This window comes from Bufo gargarizans, chromosome 5 (genome assembly GCF_014858855.1).
Source record: "Bufo gargarizans isolate SCDJY-AF-19 chromosome 5, ASM1485885v1, whole genome shotgun sequence".
NCBI classification, from domain to species: domain Eukaryota; kingdom Metazoa; phylum Chordata; class Amphibia; order Anura; family Bufonidae; genus Bufo; species Bufo gargarizans.
In genome coordinates, this window is record NC_058084.1 from 327,966,770 (window position 1) to 327,989,918 (window position 23,149).

Genomic DNA, 23,149 nt, shown 5'->3' on the forward strand with positions numbered 1-23,149 from the left:
GATCTATACATCAATTTTCTCAGCACCTTCTGCTGTATAGGATACTGCCCACAGATAGGACTGCTTTGTGACAAGTTCCCTTTAAACAAATGGAATTTGTACAGCTCACTTCAACACATTTACAAAAAACAAGTTGGTTAATCATATCTTTGAATAAAGTATGCCACCTTAGTTTATGTACAATAAATTCGGAAAGTCTTTAGACCCTTTCACTTTTTTCACATTTTATTATGTTGCAGCCTTGTGCTAAAACAAAAAATCACATTTCCCCCATCAATCTGTATTCAATATCCCATAACAAGTTTTTAGAAATTTTGGCAAGCTTATTTAAAAGGAAAGCAAAAATTTTGCATTGATATAAGTATTCAGACCCTTTGCTATGACACTTGAAAGTTATCTCTGGGGACCTCTCTTTTGTCTTAATCATTCAGTTGATTGGACATGATTTGGAAAGACACACCCCTATCTATATAAAGTCTCACTACTGACAATGCAAAAAACAAGCCATATTGCTCATGGAGCATTTATAGTATTAATGGGGTAATTTATTATACTTAAATACGCCTATATTGGGCGTATTTCAGTTGCAAATTGCAGCAACTTTTCCCCGCTCACGCCAGGTCTAAAATTGTGGTTGTGGTGTGGGTGGGGGAGGGAACAGGCTGGTAGTCTCCATACCATTGAGCATTGCCACTAAGTCTTCATATGCTGCTGGTCTCTTTATGAAAGCTAGTACCCTGCCTAAGTCGTGGCGACTTATTTCCCCCATATGAAAAATAAAATAAAAAAATTGATCATTGATATTGCTATGTCCCAAAATGCCTGTACTATTAAAATATATATATTCATTCCATGCAACGAATGCCATGACGGGGAAAAAAAATCTAAATGGCCGATTTTAAATTTTTTCATTGCTTCAATCAATAGCGCCCACAGCATCTAAACAGTTAGACAGAGGGAGGGGGCTCCCTCTGTCCTCTGATCACCTTCCCTGCTGCAAAATCACTGGGTGCCAGTTTCCACTGCAGGCCTTGGGCCTTGTGAAAACTCCCAGGTCTGCCATGTTAAACTTTCTGTTAAGAACTGCCTGCAGCAGGACTTAAGAGGAAGCCATCACAAGGAACATAGTCTGCAAAAGTATACTACTGTATTCTATGGTATAATACACTGCCTGTCAAAAAAAAAGTTGCCACCAAAAAAAAGCCTTTACCTTTGATTATGGCACGCATTTGCTGTGGCATTGTTTCGATAAGCTTCTGCAATGTCACAAGATTTATTTCCATTCAGTGTTGTATTAATTTTTCACCAAGATCTTGCATTGATGATGGTAGAGTCTGACTGCTGTGAAAAGCCTTCTCCAGCACATCCCAAAGCTTCTCAATGGGGGTTAAGGTCTGGACTCTGTGGTGGCCAATCCATGTGTGAAAATGATGTCTCATGCTCCCTGAACCACTCTTTTACAATTTGAGCACAATGCATCCTGGCATTGTCATCTTGGAATATGCATGTGCCATCAGGGAAAAAAAATCCATTGATGGAATAACCTGGTCATTCAGTATGTTCAGGTAGTCAGCTGACCTCATTCTTGGAGCACATACTGTTGCTGAGCCTAGACCTGACCAACTTCAGCCACCCCAGATCATAGCACTGCACCCATAGGCTTGTACAGTATGCACTACGCATGATGGGTGCATCACTTCATCTGCCTCTCTTCTTATCCTGATGCGCCCATCACAAGGAACAGGGTAAATCTTGACTTATCAGACCACATGACCTTCTTCCATTGCTCCAGAGTCCAATCTTTATGCTTCCTAGCAAATTGAAGCCTTTTTTTCACGGTTTTCCTCACTGATTAGTGGTTTTCTTATGACTACACAGCTGTTCAGTCCCAATCCCTTGAGTTCCCTTCGCATTGTGCGTGTGGAAATGCTCTTAATTTCAGCACATCCCAAAGATTCTCAATGGGGTTAAGGTCTGGACTCTGTGGTGGCCAATCCATGTGTGAAAATTATGTCTCATGCTCCCTGAACCACTCTTTTACAATTTGAGCCCAATGCATCCTGGCATTGTCATCTTGGAATATGCATGTGCCATCAGGGAAAAAAAAAATCCATTGATGGAATAACCTGGTCATTCAGTATGTTCAGGTAGTCAGCTGACCTCATTCTTGGAGCACATACTGGTGCTGAACCTAGACCTGACCAACTTCAGCCACCCCAGATCATAGCACTGCCCCCACAGACTTGTACAGTAGGCACTAGGCATGATGGGTGCATCACTTCATCTGCCCTCTTCTTACCCTGATGCGTCCATCACTCTGGAACAGGGTAAATATTGACTCATCAGACCACATGACCTTCTTCCATTGCTCCAGAGTACAATCTTTATGCTCCCTAGCAAACTGAAGCCTTTTTTTCTGGTTTGCCTCACTGATTAGTGGTTTTCTTACGGCTACACAGCTGTTCAGTCCCAATCCCTTGAGTTCCCTTTGCATTGTGTGTGTGGAAATGCTCTTAATTTCACTATTAAACATAGCCCTGAGTTCTACTGTTGTTTTTCTTCGATTTGATTTCACCAAACGTTTAAGTGATCACCGATCACTATTATTCAGGATTTTTTTCCCGCCACATTTCTTCCTCAAATACAATGGGTCCCCACTATCCTTCCAGTTTTTAATAATGCGTTGGACAGTTCTTAACCCGATTTTAGTAGGTTCTGCAATCTCCTTAGATGTTTTCTCTGCTTGATGCATGCCAATGATTTGACCCTTCTCAAACAGACTAACATCTTTTCAATGACCACGAGAAGTGTCTTTCGACATGGTTGTTTAAGAAATAAGAAGCAAGTCATTGCACCAGTTGGGGTTAAAAAACTTGTTGCGAGCTGAAAGATAATCGCCCATGCAGTAATTATCCAATAGGAGGCTCATAACTATTTGCTTAGTTAAATCCAGGTGGCGACTTTTTTTGGGGGGGACAGGCAGTGTATTTAAGTCCCCTAGAGGGACTAAATATTGAGTAAAAATCAATGCCTTTAAATCAATGCCTGGTTGCAGACAAGTTCTCCAAAACCAGTACTTTAAAATATATTTAAAAAAAGGAGTAAATTTGTATTTATTTATATTACGCAGTAAAGCATAAGAAAAACTAAATCAATTTAGCACTGCTGTAGTCATACTGACCAGCAAGACGAAGGTAGCATGACATTTTTAGCGAACAGTTGTAAAAACAAAACCCAAAGGATAATGTCTTGTTTTTTTTTATGTTTTCCTGTTTTTCAATACAGAATATGGTAACATACAGGGGATGTGTCCTATTTTTTAAATTATGTTTTTATGTTAAACACATTTTTAAAGGATTTTGGAGATTTTTTTGTTTTGTTTACATTTTTGTTCTTCCAGCTTCATGGGCCATTGACACAATGAACAGGAGCTGATCCCATTGACTTGTATGGGAGAGTGTTCTAGACATGCTTTGTGACCTGTGCAGAGGTCAGGATGGAGCAGATACGCTGTGATATCACCTATTGTGAATATTGAATCCTGTGTTATCTATATAAAGGTGTTATCTGTCATCATATTTCTGCCTGTGGTGATAATGATAATAGGGGCAAGGAACAAGGCATTGAACAAACTGCACACAGGGTTTGTGCACAGCCCTTTACTGAGAGGAGCTGTATACACAAAGCAATGGAATATTTTGATCAAAACAGTTAATTGCTTTGTTTTATATACTGAAGTTTTAGATATTGCATTTTTCACATTTAATCCTATGCATTGAGCTTCCCCTAGTAGTGTCTACAGGCAGCCAGCTTTGTAATATATTATGTAAAGGGAAGCATGAGATTTAGCAATGTGTTTATGCCAGTTGCCTGGTGCGTCAAACTTTTGAAGCACCGGTTCTACCTTTTCAACCTAGAAGTCAGATAAACTGGGTGAGGCTGAGGATGACTTTTTTCTGGGACATTGTGATTTTCATTCTGAATTGCCTGGAAGTGTTTGATACAGGCATAGTGGGGAGCTAGGTGGGGCAGGGAGACCCATGCTAAGTTTTCCCTAGGGACCTCTGATATCACTCATCATATAGCACTCATTCTGAACATATAGTTCTAAATGTATTTATGCCAGACAACTGCCATAAATACACACACGGAGATGCAGCTTAGTGAAGGGCCCCCCTCTATGGGAACCTTAGCAGTTGCATGGTCGGCCTCTAATGGTAGGTACTCCAGTGGGTATGATTGTTACCTACTGTAAGTCATAGTTATAAACTAATAACATACAAAAAGTTGTGCCAATCATGACTTTTATTGAGCACATTGCGTAAACATCCACAGTAGAGGGACAAAACGTTATGAGTCTCTTTGTTAACGACCTGTAACTGGCAAAAGATGGTTTGCCAGGAGATAAGATTGGAAGTGCTGGTTCTATAGGTGATTTGCTCATTAAAAGAAGTTGCACAAAGCTTGGTTATTGACAAATATGTTCCCAACAATCAGACCACATTTTATTCGTAATCAATGTAGTAATCCAGGTAATTCCAAAAGGTTCACTTGCAACTATTTTTCTTGCAACTGTAATTCAGGAAATCATTGGCAGTTTTAAGATGGCACTATGGGTACAGTCATGTGGAAAATTAAGGACAAAATATATATTTTTTTTAATATAAGAAAATATCAATATTCTATATCTATTTGAACTACATCTATAAAGATAAAAGTGATGGAACTGAACAAAACAAAAATTACACATTGACATTAGCATCATTTTGTATTGGTATTGCCTCCCTTGGCATAAACAACCATATATATCAGTATTTTACCCACTGCTCCATATAGAATTTTCAGCTATACTATTAAATATAGCAACATATGGGGTCATTTATTAAGATGGTCGTTTTAGACACTGGTCTTAATACCCCCTGCGCTGGTACATGATGCACCTAAGTTATGTAGAGCCGTCGGCCTCTACATTACTTAGGCGCATCCACCGCTGGCCTAAGTCTATGTCAGCTTCATTGCTGACGTAAATATAGATCATTTTCTATGCCTAAAACAGGCATAGAAAATGATAAATGAGACGGGTCTGCACATCCTCATATTCAGTTATTACATCATGCAGGATTTTTTTTTATCTTTTTCCATGATTTTTGTTCAGTGAGACAAGGGACCTTTATTGAAGAGGGACCAGAGTTAACCAGAGTTCTTTATCAAGCTCCCTCCATCACTCCAATTTAGAATCACTGTAATCATATTTAGCCAGAGTTATTTTGTTATTTATTCTGCATGGCAAACAAAAAAAATATAAAAATAAAAAGATGTCATGCCAAAACTGGTTTTTGTTCATCCCACTCCTGTAAAAAATAAACAGCTATTAAAAAGGCATAGGTCCTCCAAAATAGTACTATTGAAAACTACAACTTGTCCCACAAAAAACATATAGGTGTATTTCTCGCACAGATTGCAGCGCAATGGCTATTGGCGCTGCAATCTGTGACTTTTCCCCACTCACCTAAAGTCTGAAATAGTGGGCCTGTCTCATTCATCATTTTCTACACCTTTTTTAGGCGTATAAACTGGTCTAAATGTAAGACAGCTTGGAAGCTGGCTTACATTTAGACTAGCGCTGGATGGGCCAAAATTATGTAGAGGCCTGCGGCTCTTCATAACTTCGGCGGATCCACCGCCAGATATAAGGATTATTAAGACTAGCGTTTAAAATGCCAGTCTTAATAAATGATCTCCTATATTTCTAGAAATGTGATTTAAAAAATTGGTCATTAGGGTCAAAAATAGGCTGATCACTAAGGGTTGACAGGTATTTCTTTGCAAGTCTTACTATATTTGTTCCAAAGTGTGTTTCAGATCCAGTTCATGACCTCTGCTTTTCTTTGACTTTCCTTCTGTTTGTTCCCTGAATTTATGCCTGCTTCTTGCTATATTTCTCTGGTAATTAACCTCGACTTTGTTCCTGACTGTGATTTCTCTCTACATCCCTCTACAACTGTTCTCTTTCAGAATACTATTTGATAAGTCCTGGCTATTACCGTACCTGACTATGTTTTGCCATTTATCTGTTTGGGCTCATGCACACGACCCTATGCCCTCTGAGACATACGATCAGTGAGTGGGCCGTATGTCCCGAAGTGGCATACATCGTGCACACAGAAGCGCACAGCATCATAGGTTACTATGATGCTGTGCGCATCGGGCCGCACATGGAACTATTGTCCTGCACTCATATGATGAGTGCAGGACAATAGTCCCACGGGCGGCCTGATGCGCACAGCATCATAGTAACCTATGATTCTGTGCGCTCTCGTGCACACGATGTATGCCACTCCGGGACATATGACCCGCTCACGGACTGTATGTCTCAGAGGGCATAGGGTCGTGTGCATGAGCCCTTAATCTGAGATTACTCCAGGGACTGTGACCTGTGGATACCCTGCGCAAACTTCAGATCCCTATATAAAGGTTTAAAGGGTGAATGTAAGAGAATCCCTTAGATCCTATACCTCAGGTTAGCTAGTGCAAATCAGATTGCGATTTAGAGGGTCCACTTATAGCCTATGCGTTACACATGATGGAATCCAAGTTTTGACTTAGCCTTCATAAAACCTTGAATTCCTTTTTGGATTTACTGATATCTTTAGGGTCTTTGTAATGTTATATGATCCATACTCATGTGGACAGTCTGACATATGATCTCACATACTCTAGTACAATAATGATTTCATGATTAATTCTCTGATGGTGATATGTGAGTGCCTTGATGGAGTACAGCTTCTCCAAACCATTTCTGCCATCATCCTTTACAGTTGTCATCGAATTTCACTGTCTTCAGATTTCACCAAACATGTCTGCTGATACTTTGGCACATTAAGGCCTCATGCACACGACCGTATGTATTTTTGTTAAAAAATGGATCCGCAAAAAATACGGATGACATCCGTGTGCATTCTGTATTTTTCGGAACGGAACAGCTGGCCCCTAATAGAACGGTACTATCCTTGTCCGTAATGCGGACAATAATAGGACATGTTCTATTGTTTTGCGGAATGGAAATACGGAAACGGAATGCACACGGAGTACCTTCTTTTTTTTTTGACCCATTGAAATGAATGTGTCCGTATACGGTCCGCAAAAAAAATGGAACGGACACGGAAAGATAATATGTCCTAAGGCCTCTTGCACACGCCATATAGTTTTGCAGTCTGTTTTAAACTGATCCGTTTTTCAATTTTTTTGTTTCAGTAGTGTTTCCATTTCCGTTCTGCTTCCGTTCCGTTTTGCCATTCTGTTTTTCCATTTGGTTTCAGTTTGAGATCCGCTTTTGCGGAACGCAAACGGAAACGGAAGCATAATGTTTAAACAGTAAGTACATAAAAAAATTGGGCAGGGCATAAAATTTTTAATAGATGGTTCCGCAAAAACGGAACGGATACGGAAGACATACAGATGCATTCCGTATGCATTCTGTTTTTTTTGCGGAACCATTGACTTAAATGGAGCCACGGATCGTTTTTTGCAGGCAATAATAGGACAAGTTCTATCTTTCAGCAGAACGGAAATACGGAAACGGAATGCATACATTGAGTACATTCAGGTTTTTTTGCGGAACTATTGAAATGAATGGTTCCGCATACAGACCTCAAACGGAATCCGCAAAAATGGAACGGAAACGGAAAAAAAAACGTTTGTGTGCAAGAGGCCTAACTCTGTTTTTGCCTTGTCTGTTCATAGTACTTTTTTTAGCATCAACAAACATAGCAACATAGTAACATGGTTTATAAGACTGAAAAAAGACATCCATCCATCCAGTTCGGCCTGTTATCCTGCAAGTTGATCCAGAGGAAGGAAAAAAAAAACCTGTGAGATAAAAGCCAATTTTCATCATTTTAGTGGAAAGAAATTCCTTCCTGACTCCAATTAGGCAATCAGAATAACTCCCTGGGTGAACGACCCCTCTCTAGTAGCTATAGCCTGTATTATTATAACACTCCAGAAATACATCCAGGCCCCTCTTGAATTCCTTTATTGTACTCACCATCACCACCTCCTCAGGCAGAGAGTTCCATAGTCTCACTGCTCTTACCGTAAAGAATCATCTTCTATGTTTGTGTACAAACCTTCTTTCCTCCAAATCTTCTTTCCTTCTTTCCTCCAGACGCAGAGGATGTCCCCTTGTCACAGTCCTGGGTATAAACAGATCATGGGAGAGTTCTCTGTAACATAGTAACATAGTACATAAGGCCGAAAAAAGACATTTGTCCATCCAGTTCAGCCTGTTATCCTGCAGGTTGATCCAGAGGAAGACAGAAAAAACCCTGTGAGGTACAAGCCAATTTTCCCCACTTAAGGGGACTGTACTGTACTGTACTGACCCCTGATATATTTATACATATTAGATCTCTGCTTAGTCGTCTTTTTCTAAAGTAAATAACCCAAATTTTGATAATCTTTCTGGGTACTGTAGTCCACCCATTCCAGTTATTACTTTACTCTCATCACAGGCATCTATGCCTCTTTTGATGCACCCCATAATTTTATTGTCCTTGACATCAGCTGTCTGACATTGGTTTCTACAGTTACGTTTGCTATCCACTAAAATTCCTAAGTACTTTTCCATGTCAGTGTTACCCTGTGTTTTACCATCTAGTATGTACTGGTGACTTGCATTATTCCTTCCTATGTGCATAACCTTATATTTGTCAGTGTTAAACCTCATCTGCCACTTCTCTGCCCAAGCCTCCAATCTATCCAGATCCCTCTGTAGCTGTATACTGTCCTTTTCCATGTTAATTATTTTACACAGGTTAGTGTAATCTGCAAAAAATGACATTTCATTGTGAAAGCCTTCAACAAGATCATTAATAAAAATATTGAAGAAAATAGGGCCCAATACTGACCCCTGAGGTACCCCACTAGTGACAGTGACCCAATCTGAGTGTGTACAATTAACCACCCTCTGTTTTCTATCACTCAGCCAGTTACTTACCCACATACAGACATTTTCTCCCAGTCCGAGCATTCTCATTTTATATACTAACCTTTTGTGTGGTACAGTGTCCAATGCTTTGGAGAAGTCAAAACATATAACATTCAATGACATACCTCGATCAAGTCTAGAACTTACCTCCCATAGAAACTTATTAAATTAGCTTGACATGACTGATCACTCATGAATATTGGATCTTCGAGAATTCGTGAATATTTAGAATATAGTGATATATATTCGTAATTTAGAATTTTCTAGATTTTTTTATTTTTATCAGTAACCGCCCTTCTTGCTTGTGGGCCAATGAGAAGGCTGCAATGTCATTGTCTGAGCTTAGCAACATCCCTAGCAACCAATAGGAAAGTTGCCTACCCTATACTACATAATAACCTCCCTAGCAGCCATTTTATACAGTTTTTTAAAGTTCTGAGAGAGACAGCAGTGTCATTGCTGTGCTCTGTGCTTTCCACACTATATTAGATAGATAGTTAGTTAGCTTTTATATATATATATATATATATATATATATATATAATATAGATATATATATATTACAGATAGTTAGTGGGAGAAAGTCAGTGTAGATTATATCCTGATACAGTGTAGCTGTTGCAGTGCAGTGTGTTAGGTAGTGTGATAGTTTCTGCTGTCCATACATACAGTCGTGGCCAAAAGTTACATAAATATTGGAAATTGGAAAAGTTGCTGCTTAAGTTTTTACAATAGCAATTTGCATATACTCCAGAATTGTATGAAGAGTGATCAGATGAATTGCATAGTCCTTCTTTGCCATGAAAGATAACTTAATCCCCAAAAAACCTTTCCACTGCATTTAGTTGCTGTCATTAAAGGACCTGCTGAGATCATTTCAGTAATCGTCTTGTTAACTCAGGTGAGAATGTTGATGAGCACAAGGCTGGAGATCATTATGTCAGGCTGATTGGGTTAAAATGGCAGACTTGACCTGTTAAAAGGAGGGTGATGCTTGAAATAATTGTTCTTCCATTGTTAACCATGGTGACCTGCAAAGAAACGCGTGCAGCCATCATTGCGTTGCATAAAAATGGCTTCACAGGCAAGGATATTGTGGCTACTAAGATTGCACCTCAATCAACAATTTATAGGATCATCAAGAACTTCAAGGAAAGAGGTTCAATTCTTGTTAAGAAGGCTTCAGGGCGTCCAAGAAAGTCCAGCAAGCGCCAGGATCGTCTCCTAAAGAGGATTCAGCTGCGGGATCGGAGTGTCACCAGTGCAGAGCTAGCTCAGGAATGGCAGCAGGCAGGTGTGAGCGCATCTGCACGCACAGTGAGGCAAAGATTTTTGGAAGATAGCCTGGTGTCAAGAAGGGCAGCAAAGAAGCCACTTCTCTCCCAAAAAAAAACATCAGGGACAGATTGATCTTCTGCAGAAAATATGGTGAATGGACTGCTGAGGACTGGGGCAAAGTCATATTCTCCAATGAAGCCTCTTTCCGATTGTTTGGGGCATCAGGAAAAAGGCTTGTTAGGAGAAGAAAAGGTGAGCGCTACCATCAGTCCTGTGTCATGCCAACAGTAAAGCATCCTGAGACCATTCATGTGTGGGGTTGCTTCTCATCCAAGGGAGTGGGCTCACTCACAATTTTGCCCCAAAACACAGCCATGCATAAAGAATGGTACCAAAACACCATCCAACAGCAACTTCTTCCAACAATCCAACAACAGTTTGGTGAAGAACAATGCATTTTCCAGCACGATGGAGCACCGTGCCATAAGGCAAAAGTGATAACTAAGTGGCTCGGGGACCAAAATGTTGACATTTTGGGTCCTTGGCCTGGAAACTCCCCAGATCTTAATCCCATTGAGAACTTGTGGTCAATCCTCAAGAGGCAGGTGGACAAACAAAAACCCACTAATTCTGACAAACTCCAAGAAGTGATTATGAAAGAATGGGTTGCTATCAGTCAAGAATTGACCCAGAAGTTGATTGAGAGCATGCCCAGTCGAATTGCAGAGGTCCTGAAAAAGAAGGGCCAACACTGCAAATACTGACTCTTTGCATAAATGTCATGTAATTGTCGATAAAAGCCTTTGAAATGTATGAAGTGCGTGTAATTATATTTCACTACATCACAGAAACAACTGAAACAAAGATCTAAAAGAAATTTAGCAGCAAACTTTGTGAAAACTAATATTTGTGTCATTCTCAAAACTTTTAGCCACGACTGTAGACTTGCAGACTTGCTAAAATGTGAAGTTTCACGTATTGCGCCAAAATATTTGCATCATTAGTGCCGATTAGCGCAATCGCAAATATATTGGAGCACTCTAACTGCATATAAAGCCATTTTTAATGTTTTGCCATGCCAACCATTTTCTCCAGTCTCAGGAAATTTCTAGCAGCTTGGAAAATGTAGCAAAAGTGACCCAAGTCTATATTTTGCTCGCATTACGCAAATAGTACATTGTTGATTTTTCGTAATCAAGAAAATAATCTCGAATTCGCAAACTCGAGAATATATGATGAATATTCGCCCAAATATTCGTAAAATATCGCGAAATCGAATATAGCCCCTGCCGCTCATTACTACTCATTAAGCCATGCAGATAAGGTGCGATACGCTTATTTTTAACAGCTTACCCACAAAAGAAGTTAAACCTACCGCCCTGTAGTTTCTGGGCTATGTTTTTGACCCCTTTTTGAATATTGGCACTACATTTGGTAAGCGCCAATCATGTAGAACGCTCTCTTTCAATATAGAGTCCCTAAATATCAGAAATAATGCTCTGTCTATCTATAGCATATGGGGGTGTATGCCATCTGGTCCAGGTGGTTTGTCTATTTTAATCTTTTTAAGACGCCGCGGCACTTCTTCCTGGGTCAGACATGTGGAATACTTATTTGAAAAAGTTATGATTTCATGGACAAATACTCACAGATATTCACAGATATTTATACAAAACTGATCTAGAGCTAGAGTCATTTCTAAAGAAGCAAGACCTTATTCATTACTCTTTCCAGTTCAGAGATAAGGTGTTCTTTTTTATAGATAAATCTTGGGTACAATTTGGGTTATGTTGTTAGAATTTTTATTTCATATAGCTTTTTACTAGTCTGCAAAATCAGGGTGGGGAAAAAACTATTCAAGAAACTCTGACATGTGAAATCAGATGTATACAAAGCCTTCAGACACTTTCACTTTTTTCACATTTTGTTAAGTTGTTATGGGGACATTTTTTTCCCATCATTCTGCACATAATACCACATAATGACAAAGTGATAACAGAATGCTCGAAATCTTAGCTAATTTATTGAAAAAGAAAAACTTAAATAACGCATTGACCCTTTACACAGTACTTTATTGAAGCACCTTTCGCAGTAATTACAGTCTTCAGTCTACTTGGGTATGATGCCACCAGGTCTACAGACCCGGATTTGGGGATTTCCTGCCATTTTTCTCTGCACATCCTCTCATGCTCTCTCAGATAGAAACTGTTGGCGGACAGCCATTTTTAGTTCTCTCCAGAGATTTTTGATTGGGTTAAAGTCAGGATTTAGGCTGGGCCACTTAAAGACATTTACAAATTTGCCCTAAGCCACTCCTGTGTTGTCTTTACTGTGTGCTTAGAGTTATCATCTTGTTGGAAGGTAAACCATCTTCCCAGTCTGAAGTCCAGAGCACTCTAAATCACGTTTTCTTTAAGAATATTTCTTACTTTGCTGTAATATAATCTCAGAGTACCTTCACCAGTGTAAAACGTGACCTTTACTGATGATCATTAAAACTCATATTCACAGAGTACCACCCAAATCTAAAATGTAGTCTTTAATACATTCTTTAAAACAACCCCACCAAAACAAGTAAACAAGTTCAAAAAACAAATAATGATGGATACGATAGGGACACAGTGGTCCTAAATCCTCCAAGATACTGGAGGGGACTGTTCTTCAGGTAGGATAGAAGCAATCAATTCGGGACCTTTCCCTGGTGCTCACCCTATGCTCTAATTATCCCTGCCTAAGGAACGGAATGGCCGCCCTGATAGGGATGATCCCATATTCAAGAACCTCCTGTATGCCCTAGGAAGGCCCTGAAGACAGATGACACAGGCATAACCTTGATCGTATGCCCAATGTGTATATTCTGTGGCCTATTCTAGATACAAAAAATAATAAATGCTGAATATATAATATGGTTCCAATCAATTCTGAGATGTACAAATGTGCAATTGAAAATATAACAATAATCCAGTGGATGCCAAGTACACTGTTTGCCAGTTTAGATTCTATACCACGGGCACCCAAGCCATTTAAGTTGACAACACCTTGCTTTAGGCCCCAAGATTCCCTAGATCATTAAAACTCATGCAGATTGTGCCCATAAAAAGCAATTGGCAATAAGGCTGGGTGTTACAAGGAAAGGAATAATATATAACCCTCATACTTGTCCTATCAAACTACAAGCCCTGCCTAGCAAAAATGGAATGGCTGCCCTGATAGGGGGGATCCCGTGTCAGAAACCTATTACTGGTACCAGCACTCCTCCCATTCAGCACAGGTAGTTTTAATTTAGCAGGAGGCTGCACATAAGTGCTAATTGACCTGCAGTTCCTGATAGCAAAGGACATGTTGTGTTAGAGAACTGTTCAGATGGTGCAGTACTGCATGGTGGCCTTTGATTTTGTGGCGCTGTGCTGGTGGGTCATGGGACCCAGTGCTGTGGGTGGCATTGTCAGATAGCAGGGTTGGTGTTTGACCACTGAGACCTGCCGCCTACTAGGGCAGTGCCACGTTTTCACCGCACTGTGCTGCGCCTATTTGTAACAGTAGGTCCCACTCTAAGAGGCAACCTTGACGTGGTAAATGGGCTTATGCCTTTTGATCAAAATGTACAATTATGCCTCTTGTACAGCATGCAGGATAGGGGGTTGTACACTTAATATTGGGCGAAGAAGCAAGTTTAATTAGATCTAAGCATAGCATTACAGATGTGCGATCCAGTTCTGTTTTTCTCCCCTTGATATACTACAGGTCAATATGATTACAGTGCTAATAAACTTTTAAAACTTTTCTTGTGTATTAATATTTAAAAAAAAAATTTAGTTTGAAAAAAGTTGCGATCAACATTGCAGCCAATGGGATATTTACTGTGTGCCTAAGGAGCCCTGTCACAGGCAAACCTCCATAGGAACTTTACTATGGCAGGCCTCAGAGCTTTCAGAAGGTCTGAGGCTGCCATAGCAATCAAATGGCTCCTTCGATCTTGGCACAGGGAGACGTTCAGGGCTAGGGAGAACAATGCTCGAAGGATTTCACCACTGAGGTGCTGTGATTGCAATTGACTACTGCATCTGAGGGGTTACAATTCTGTGATGAATTTTATCACTGATATCAGACAGAGTCCCCAGGTGTCAAACGGCAGTTGTTCCAGTTTATCATACTGTGCAGGGTAGGATAAGGCAAACAGAGTACATACTAATTAGGGATGAGCGAATCGACTTCGGATGAAACATCCGAAGTCAATTCGCATAATACTTTGTTTAAATACTGTACAGAGTGAGTTCTCCGTACAGTATTAGAATGTATTGGCTCAGATGAGCCGAAGTTATTATTTCGCAAAGTCTCGCAAGACTTTTCATAATAAGGTTATAAATTACAGATACGGGGAAATGGAAGACAGAACTAACGAATGCAAACACAATCTGGAGAGACCAAGCAGACCAGTTATAAGCTCCAACGCTAAACAAGCAGAACAAGTTTGAATCTGACCAGATCCAAACAGAACTTTGAGAAACCAGGCAGAAAGAATTTGTTGCAAAGTCAGGGGCAGGACACACAACTCAGAAAATATATAGCAGGGAAAATGAACTCATGAGACAAACAGGTGCACACACACAGTCAGGGAAGGTTAACCCTAGTTTTACTGCACTGAAGCGCAAATTCACAGTCGACACCCAGACGCACAGAGCAGTGGCAACATGACTCACAATTAGAGTTGAGCGGACACCTGGATGTTCGGGTTCGAGAAGTTCGGCCGAACTTCCCGGAAATGTTCGGGTTCGGGATCCGAACCCGATCCGAACTTTGTCCCGAACCCGAACCCCATTGAAGTCAATGGGGACCCAAACTTTTCGGCACTAAAAAGGGTGTAAAACAGCCCAGGAAAGGGCTAGAGGGCTGCAAAAGGCAGCAACATGTAGGTAAATCCCCTGCAAACAAATGTGGATAGGGAAATTAATAAAAATAAAAATAAAATAAATAAAAATTAACCAATATCAATTGGAGAGAGGTCCCATAGCAGAGAATTTGGCTTCACGTCACCCACCACTGGAACAGTCCATTGTCATATATTTAGGCCCCGGCACCCAGGCAGAGGAGAGAGGTCCCGTAACAGAGAATCTGGCTTCATGTCAGCAGAGAATCAGTCTGCATGTCATAGCAGAGAATCAGGCTTCACGTCAGCCACCACTGCAACAGTCCATTGTCATATATTTAGGCCAAGCACCCAGGCAGAGGAGAGAGGTCCCGTAACAGAGAATCTGGCTTCATGTCAGCAGAGAATCAGTCTGCATGTCATAGCAGAGAATCAGGCTTCACGTCACCCAACATTGGAACAGTCCATTGGCATATATTTAGGCCCAGGCACCCAGGCAGAGGAGAGAGGTCCCGTAACAGAGAATCTGTCTTCATGTCAGCAGAGAATCAGTCTGCATGTCATAGCAGAGAATCAGGCTTCACGTCAGCCACCACTGCAACAGTCCATTGTCATATATTTAGGCCCAGCACCCAGGCAGAGGAGAGAGGTCCCGTAACAGAGAATCTGTCTTCATGTCAGCAGAGAATCAGTCTGCATGTCATAGCAGAGAATCAGGCTTCACGTCAGCCACCACTGCAACAGTCCATTGTCATATATTTAGGCCCAGGCACCCAGGCAGAGGAGAGAGGTCCCGTAACAGAGAATCTGTCTTCATGTCAGCAGAGAATCAGTCTGCATGTCATAGCAGAGAATCAGGCTTCACGTCAGCCACCACTGCAACAGTCCATTGTCATATATTTAGGCCCAGCACCCAGGCAGAGGAGAGAGGTCCCGTAACAGAGAATCTGTCTTCATGTCAGCAGAGAATCAGTCTGCATGTCATAGCAGAGAATCAGGCTTCACGTCAGCCACCACTGCAACAGTCCATTGTCATATATTTAGGCCCAGCACCCAGGCAGAGGAGAGAGGTCCCGTAACAGAGAATCTGGCTTCATGTCAGCAGAGAATCAGTCTGCATGTCATAGCAGAGAATCAGGCTTCACGTCAGCCACCACTGCAACAGTCCATTGTCATATATTTAGGCCCAGCACCCAGGCAGAGGAGAGAGGTCCCGTAACAGAGAATCTGGCTTCATGTCAGCAGAGAATCAGTCTGCATGTCATAGCAGAGAATCAGGCTTCACGTCAGCCACCACTGCAACAGTCCATTGTCAGATATTTAGGCCCAGCACCCAGGCAGAGGAGAGAGGTCCCGTAACAGACAATCTGTCTTCATGTCAGCAGAGAATCAGTCTGCATGTCATAGCAGAGAATCAGGCTTCACGTCAGCCACCACTGCAACAGTCCATTGTCATATATTTAGGCCCAGCACCCAGACAGAGGAGAGAGGTCCCGTAACAGACAATCTGGCTTCATGTCAGCAGAGAATCAGTCTGCATGTCATAGCAGAGAATCAGGCTTCACGTCAGCCACCACTGCAACAGTCCATTGTCATATATTTAGGCCAAGCACCCAGGCAGAGGAGAGAGGTCCCGTAACAGAGAATCTGTCTTCATGTCAGCAGAGAATCAGTCTGCATGTCATAGCAGAGAATCAGGCTTCACGTCACCCAACATTGGAACAGTCCATTGGCATATATTTAGGCCCCGGCACCCAGACAGAGGAGAGGTTCATTCAACTTTGGGTAGCCTCGCAATATAATGGTAAAATGAAAATAAAAATAGGATTGAATGAGGAAGTGCCCTGGAGTACAATAATATATGGTTAAGGGGAGGTAGTTAATGTCTAATCTGCACAAGGGATGGACAGGTCCTGTGGGATCCATGCCTGGTTCATTTTTATGAACGTCAGCTTGTCCACATTGGCTGTAGACAGGCGGCTGGCTGCGTTTGTCTGTAATGACGCCCCCTGCCGTGCTGAATACACGTTCAGACAAAACGCTGGCCGCCGGGCAGGCCAGCACCTCCAAGGCATAAAAGGCTAGCTCTGGCCACGTGGACAATTTAGAGACCCAGAAGTTGAATGGGGCCGAACCATCAGTCAGTACGTGGAGGGGTATGCACACGTACTGTTCCACCATGTTAGTGAAATGTTGCCTCCTGCTAACACGTTGCGTATCAGGTGGTGGTGCAGTTAGCTGTGGCGTGTTGACAAAACTTTTCCACATCTCTGCCATGCTAACCCTGCCCTCAGAGGAGCTGGCCGTGACACAGCTGCCTTGGCGACCTCTTGCTCCTCCTCTACCTTGGCCTTGGGCTTCCACTTGTTCCCCTGTGACATTTGGGAATGCTCTCAGTAGCGCGTCTACCAACGTGCGCTTGTACTCGCGCATCTTCCTATCACGCTCCAGTGCAGGAAGTAAGGTGGGCACATTGTCTTTGTAGCGTGGATCCAGCAGGGTGGCAACCCAGTAGTCCGCACAGGTTAAAATGTGGGCAACTCTGCTGTCGTTGCGCAGGCACTGCAGCATGTAGTCGCTCATGTGTGCCAGGCTGCCCAGGGGTAAGGACAAGCTGTCCTCTGTTGGAGGCGTATCGTCATCGTCCTGCCTTTCCCCCAGCCACGCACCAGTGATGGGCCCAAGCTGCGTTGGGTGCCACCCTGCTGTGACCATGCTTCATCCTCATCCTCCTCCACCTCCTCCTCATCCTCGTCCTCCTCGTCCTCCAGTAGTGGGCCCTGGCTGGCCACATTTGTACCTGGCCTCTGCTGTTGCAAAAAACCTCCCTCTGAGTCACTTCGAAGAGACTGGCCTGAAAGTGCTAAAAATGACCCCTCTTCCTCCTCCTCCTCCTCCTCCTCCTGGGCCACCTCCTCTTCCATCATCGCCCTAAGTGTTTTCTCAAGGAGACATAGAAGTGGTATTGTAACGCTGATAACGGCGTCATCGCCACTGGCCATGTTGGTGGAGTACTCGAAACAGCGCAACAGGGCACACAGGTCTCGCATGGAGGCCCAGTCATTGATGGTGAAGTGGTGCTGTTCCGCAGTGCTGCAGCTGAAACTCCACTATGGCCTGCTGCTGCTCGCACAGTCTGTCCAGCATGTGCAAGGTGGAGTTCCACCTGGTGGGCACGTCGCATATGAGGCGGTGAGCGGGAAGGCCGAAGTTACGCTGTAGCGCAGACAGGCGAGCAGCGGCAGGATGTGAACACCGGAAGCGCGAACAGACGGCCCGCACTTTATGCAGCAGCTCTGACATGTCGGGGTAGTTGTGAATGAACTTCTGCACCACCAAATTCAGCACATGCGCCAGGCAAGGGATGTGCGTCAAACTGGCTAGTACCAGAGCTGCAACGAGATTTCGCCCATTATCGCACACCACCAGGCCGGGCTTGAGGCTCACCGGCAGCAACCACTCGTCGGTCTGTTGTTCTATACCACGCCACAACTCCTGTGCGGTGTGGGGCCTGTCCCCCAAACATATGAGTTTCAGAAAGGCCTGCTGACATTTACCCCAGGCTGTGCTGAAGTTGGTGGTGAAGGTGTGTGGCTGACTGGATGAGCAGGTGGAAGAAGAGGAGGAGGAAGCTGAGTAGGAGGAGGTGGCAACAGGAGGCAAAGAATGTTGCCCTGCGATCCTTGGCGGCGGAAGGACGTGCGCCAAACAGCTCTCCGCCTGGGGCCCAGCTGCCACTACATTTACCCAGTGTGCAGTTAGGGAGATATAGCGTCCCTGGCCGTGCTTACTGGTCCACGTATCTGTGGTTAGGTGGACCTTGCTACAGATGGCGTTGCGCAGTGCACACTTGATTTTATCGGATACTTGGTTGTGCAGGGAAGGCACGGCTCTCTTGGAGAAGTAGTGGCGGCTGGGAACAACATACTGTGGGACAGCAAGCGACATGAGCTGTTTGAAGCTGTCTGTGTCCACCAGCCTAAATGACAGCATTTCATAGGCCAGTAGTTTAGAAATGCTGGCATTCAGGGCCAGGGATCGAGGGTGGCTAGGTGGGAATTTACGCTTTCTCTCAAATGTTTGTGAGATGGATAGCTGAACGCTGCCGTGTGACATGGTTGAGATGCTTGGTGACGGAGGTGGTGGTGTTGGTGGTACATCCCCTGTTTGCTGGGTGGAAGGTGCCAACGTTCCTCCAGAGGCGGAGGAAGAGGCCGAGGCGGCAGCAGCAGAAGAGGCCGAGGCGGCAGCAGCAGAAGAGGCCGAGGCGGCAGCAGCAGAAGAGGTAGCAGGGGGAGCCTGAGTAACTTCCTTGGTTTTAAGGTGTTTACTCCACTGCAGTTCATGCTTTGCATGCAGGTGCCTGGTCATGCAGGTTGTGCTAAGGTTCAGAACGTTAATGCCTCGCTTCAGGCTCTGATGGCACAGCGTGCAAACCACTCGGGTCTTGTCGTCAGCACATTGTTTGAAGAAGTGCCATGCCAGGGAACTCCTTGAAGCTGCCTTTGGGGTGCTCGGTTCCAGATGGCGGCGGTCAGTAGCAGGCGGAGTCTCTTGTCGGCGGGTGTTCTGCTTTTGCCCACTGCTCCCTCTTTTGCTACGCTGTTGGCTCGGTCTCACCACTGCCTCTTCCTCCGAACTGTGAAAGTCAGTGGCACGACCTTCATTCCATGTGGGGTCTAGGACCTCATCGTCCCCTGCATCGTCTTCCACCCAGTCTTCCTCCCTGACCTCCTGTTTAGTCTGCACACTGCAGAAAGACGCAGCAGTTGGCACCTGTGTTTCGTCATCATCAGAGACGTGCTGAGGTGGTATTCCCATGTCCTCATCATCAGGAAACATAAGTGGTTGTGCGTCAGTGCATTCTATGTCTTCCACCGCTGGGGAAGGGCTAGGTGGATGCCCTTGGGAAACCCTGCCAGGGGAGTCTTCAAACAACATAAGAGACTGCTGCATAACTTGAGGCTCAGACAGTTTCCCTGGTATGCATGGGGGTGATGTGACAGACTGATGGGCTTGGTTTTCAGGCGCCATCTGTGCGCTTTCTGCAGAAGACTGGGTGGGAGATAATGTGAACGTGCTGGATCCACTGTCGGCAACCCAATTGACTAATGCCTGTACCTGCTCAGGCCTTACCATCCTTAGAACGGCATTGGGCCCCACCATAAATTAAAATTCAGGCCTTTTTTTACAGACACCTAACACTATCTGGCTATCTATTTAGGTACCGTATTACACTAATACAGGCACAGCAGTAACCACAGATTTAGCTGAATATAAATTTGAGGCCTAGTATTTAGGCGCTGGGTGACAGGTATAGGTTTACTGACAGAATTAGACTTGGAAATGCACAGTAGCGTGTGTGTGAAGTTATTCAGAATGACCCTATGTGCACCTTGAATCTTATATACCTTTTTAGGGATAGATTTAAAATAGCTCTGATACAGCAGAAACCACTAAATTAGGAAATTGCTAAATTGGGAATTGTATTTCAACCCAGAACAAAAACTGTGCTTTGACGGACACTAAATAACTTGACCAGCCACAACAGTACAGCAGTAACGACAGATTTAGCTGGATATAAATTTGAGGCCTAGTATTTAGGCGCTGGGTGACAGGTATAGGTTTACTGACAGAATTAGACTTGGAAATGCACAGTAGCGTGTGTGTGAAGTTATTCAGAATGACCCTATGTGCACCTTGAATCTTATATACCTTTTTAGGGATAGATTTAAAATAGCTCTGATACAGCAGAAACCACTAAATTAGGAAATTGCTAAATTGGGAATTGTATTTCAACCCAGAACAAAAACTGTGCTTTGACGTACACTAAATAACTTGACCAGCCACACCAGTAACGACAGATTTAGCTGACTATAAATTTGAGGCCTATTATTTAGGCGCTGGGTGACAGGTATAGGTTTACTGACAGAATTAGACTTGGAAATGCACAGTAGCGTGTGTGTGAAGTTTTTCAAAATGACCCTATGTGCACCTTGAATCTTATATACCTTTTTAGGGGTAGACTTAAAATAGCTCTGATACAGCAGAAACCACTAAATTAGGAAATTGCTAAATTGGGAATTGTATTTCAACCCAGAACAAAAACTGTGCTTTGACGGACACTAAATAACTTGACCAGCCACAACAGTACAGCAGTAACAACAGATTTAGCTGGATATAAATTTGAGGCCTAGTATTTAGGCGCTGGGTGACAGGTATAGGTTTACTGACAGAATTCGACTTGGAAATGCACAGTAGCGCGTGTGTGTGAAGGTATTCAGAATGACCCTATGTGCACCTGGAATCTTATATACCTTTTTAGGGATAGATTTAAAATAGCTCTGATACAGCAGAAACCACTAAATTAGGAAATTGCTAAATTGGGAATTGTATTTCAACCCAGAACAAAAACTGTGCTTTGACGGACACTAAATAACTTGACCAGCCACACCAGTAACGACAGATTTAGCTGACTATAAATTTGAGGCCTATTATTTAGGCGCTGGGTGACAGGTATAGGTTTACTGACAGAATTCGACTTGGAAATGCACAGTAGCGTGTGTGTGTGAAGTTATTCAGAATGACCCTATGTGCACCTTGAATCTTATATACCTTTTTAGGGATAGATTTAAAATAGCTCTGATACAGCAGAAACCACTAAATTAGGAAATTGCTAAATTGGGAATTGTATTTCAACCCAGAACAAAAAATATGCTTTGACGGACACTAAATAACTTGACCAGCCACACCAGTAACGACAGATTTAGCTGACTATAAATTTGAGGACTATTATTTAGGCGCTGGGTGACAGGTATAGGTTTACTGACAGAATTAGACTTGGAAATGCACAGTAGCGTGTGTGTGAAGTTATTCAGAATGACCCTATGTGCACCTTGAATCTGATATACCCTTTTAGGGATAAATTTAAAGTAGGCCTGATACAGCAGAAACCACTAAATTAGGAAATTGCTAAATTGGGAATTGTATTTCAACCCAGAACAAAAACTGTGCTTTGGCGGACACTAAATAACTTGACCAGCCACAACAGTACAGCAGTAACGACAGATTTAGCTGGATATAAATTTGAGGCCTAGTATTTAGGCGCTGGGTGACAGGTATAGGTTTACTGACAGAATTAGACTTGGAAATGCACAGTAGCGTGTGTGTGAAGTTTTTCAGAATGACCCTATGTGCACCTTGAATCTTATATACCTTTTTAGGGATAGATTTAAAATAGCTCTGATACAGCAGAAACCACTAAATTAGGAAATTGCTAAATTGGGAATTGTATTTCAACCCAGAACAAAAACTGTGCTTTGACGGACACTAAATAACTTGACCAGCCACAACAGTACAGCAGTAACGACAGATTTAGCTGGATATAAATTTGAGGCCTAGTATTTAGGCGCTGGGTGACAGGTATAGGTTTACTGACAGAATTAGACTTGGAAATGCACAGTAGCGTGTGTGTGAAGTTATTCAGAATGACCCTATGTGCACCTTGAATCTTATATACCTTTTTAGGAATAGATTTAAAATAGCTCTGATACAGCAGAAACCACTAAATTAGGAAATTGCTAAATTGGGAATTGTATTTCAACCCAGAACAAAAACTGTGCTTTGACGGACACTAAATAACTTGACCAGCCACACCAGTAACGACAGATTTAGCTGACTATAAATTTGAGGCCTATTATTTAGGCGCTGGGTGACAGGTATAGGTTTACTGACAGAATTAGACTTGGAAATGCACAGTAGCGTGTGTGTGAAGTTTTTCAGAATGACCCTATGTGCACCTTGAATCTTATATACCTTTTTAGGGATAGATTTAAAATAGCTCTGATACAGCAGAAACCACTAAATTAGGAAATTGCTAAATTGGGAATTGTATTTCAACCCAGAACAAAAACTGTGCTTTGACGGACACTAAATAACTTGACCAGCCACAACAGTACAGCAGTAACGACAGATTTAGCTGGATATAAATTTGAGGCCTAGTATTTAGGCGCTGG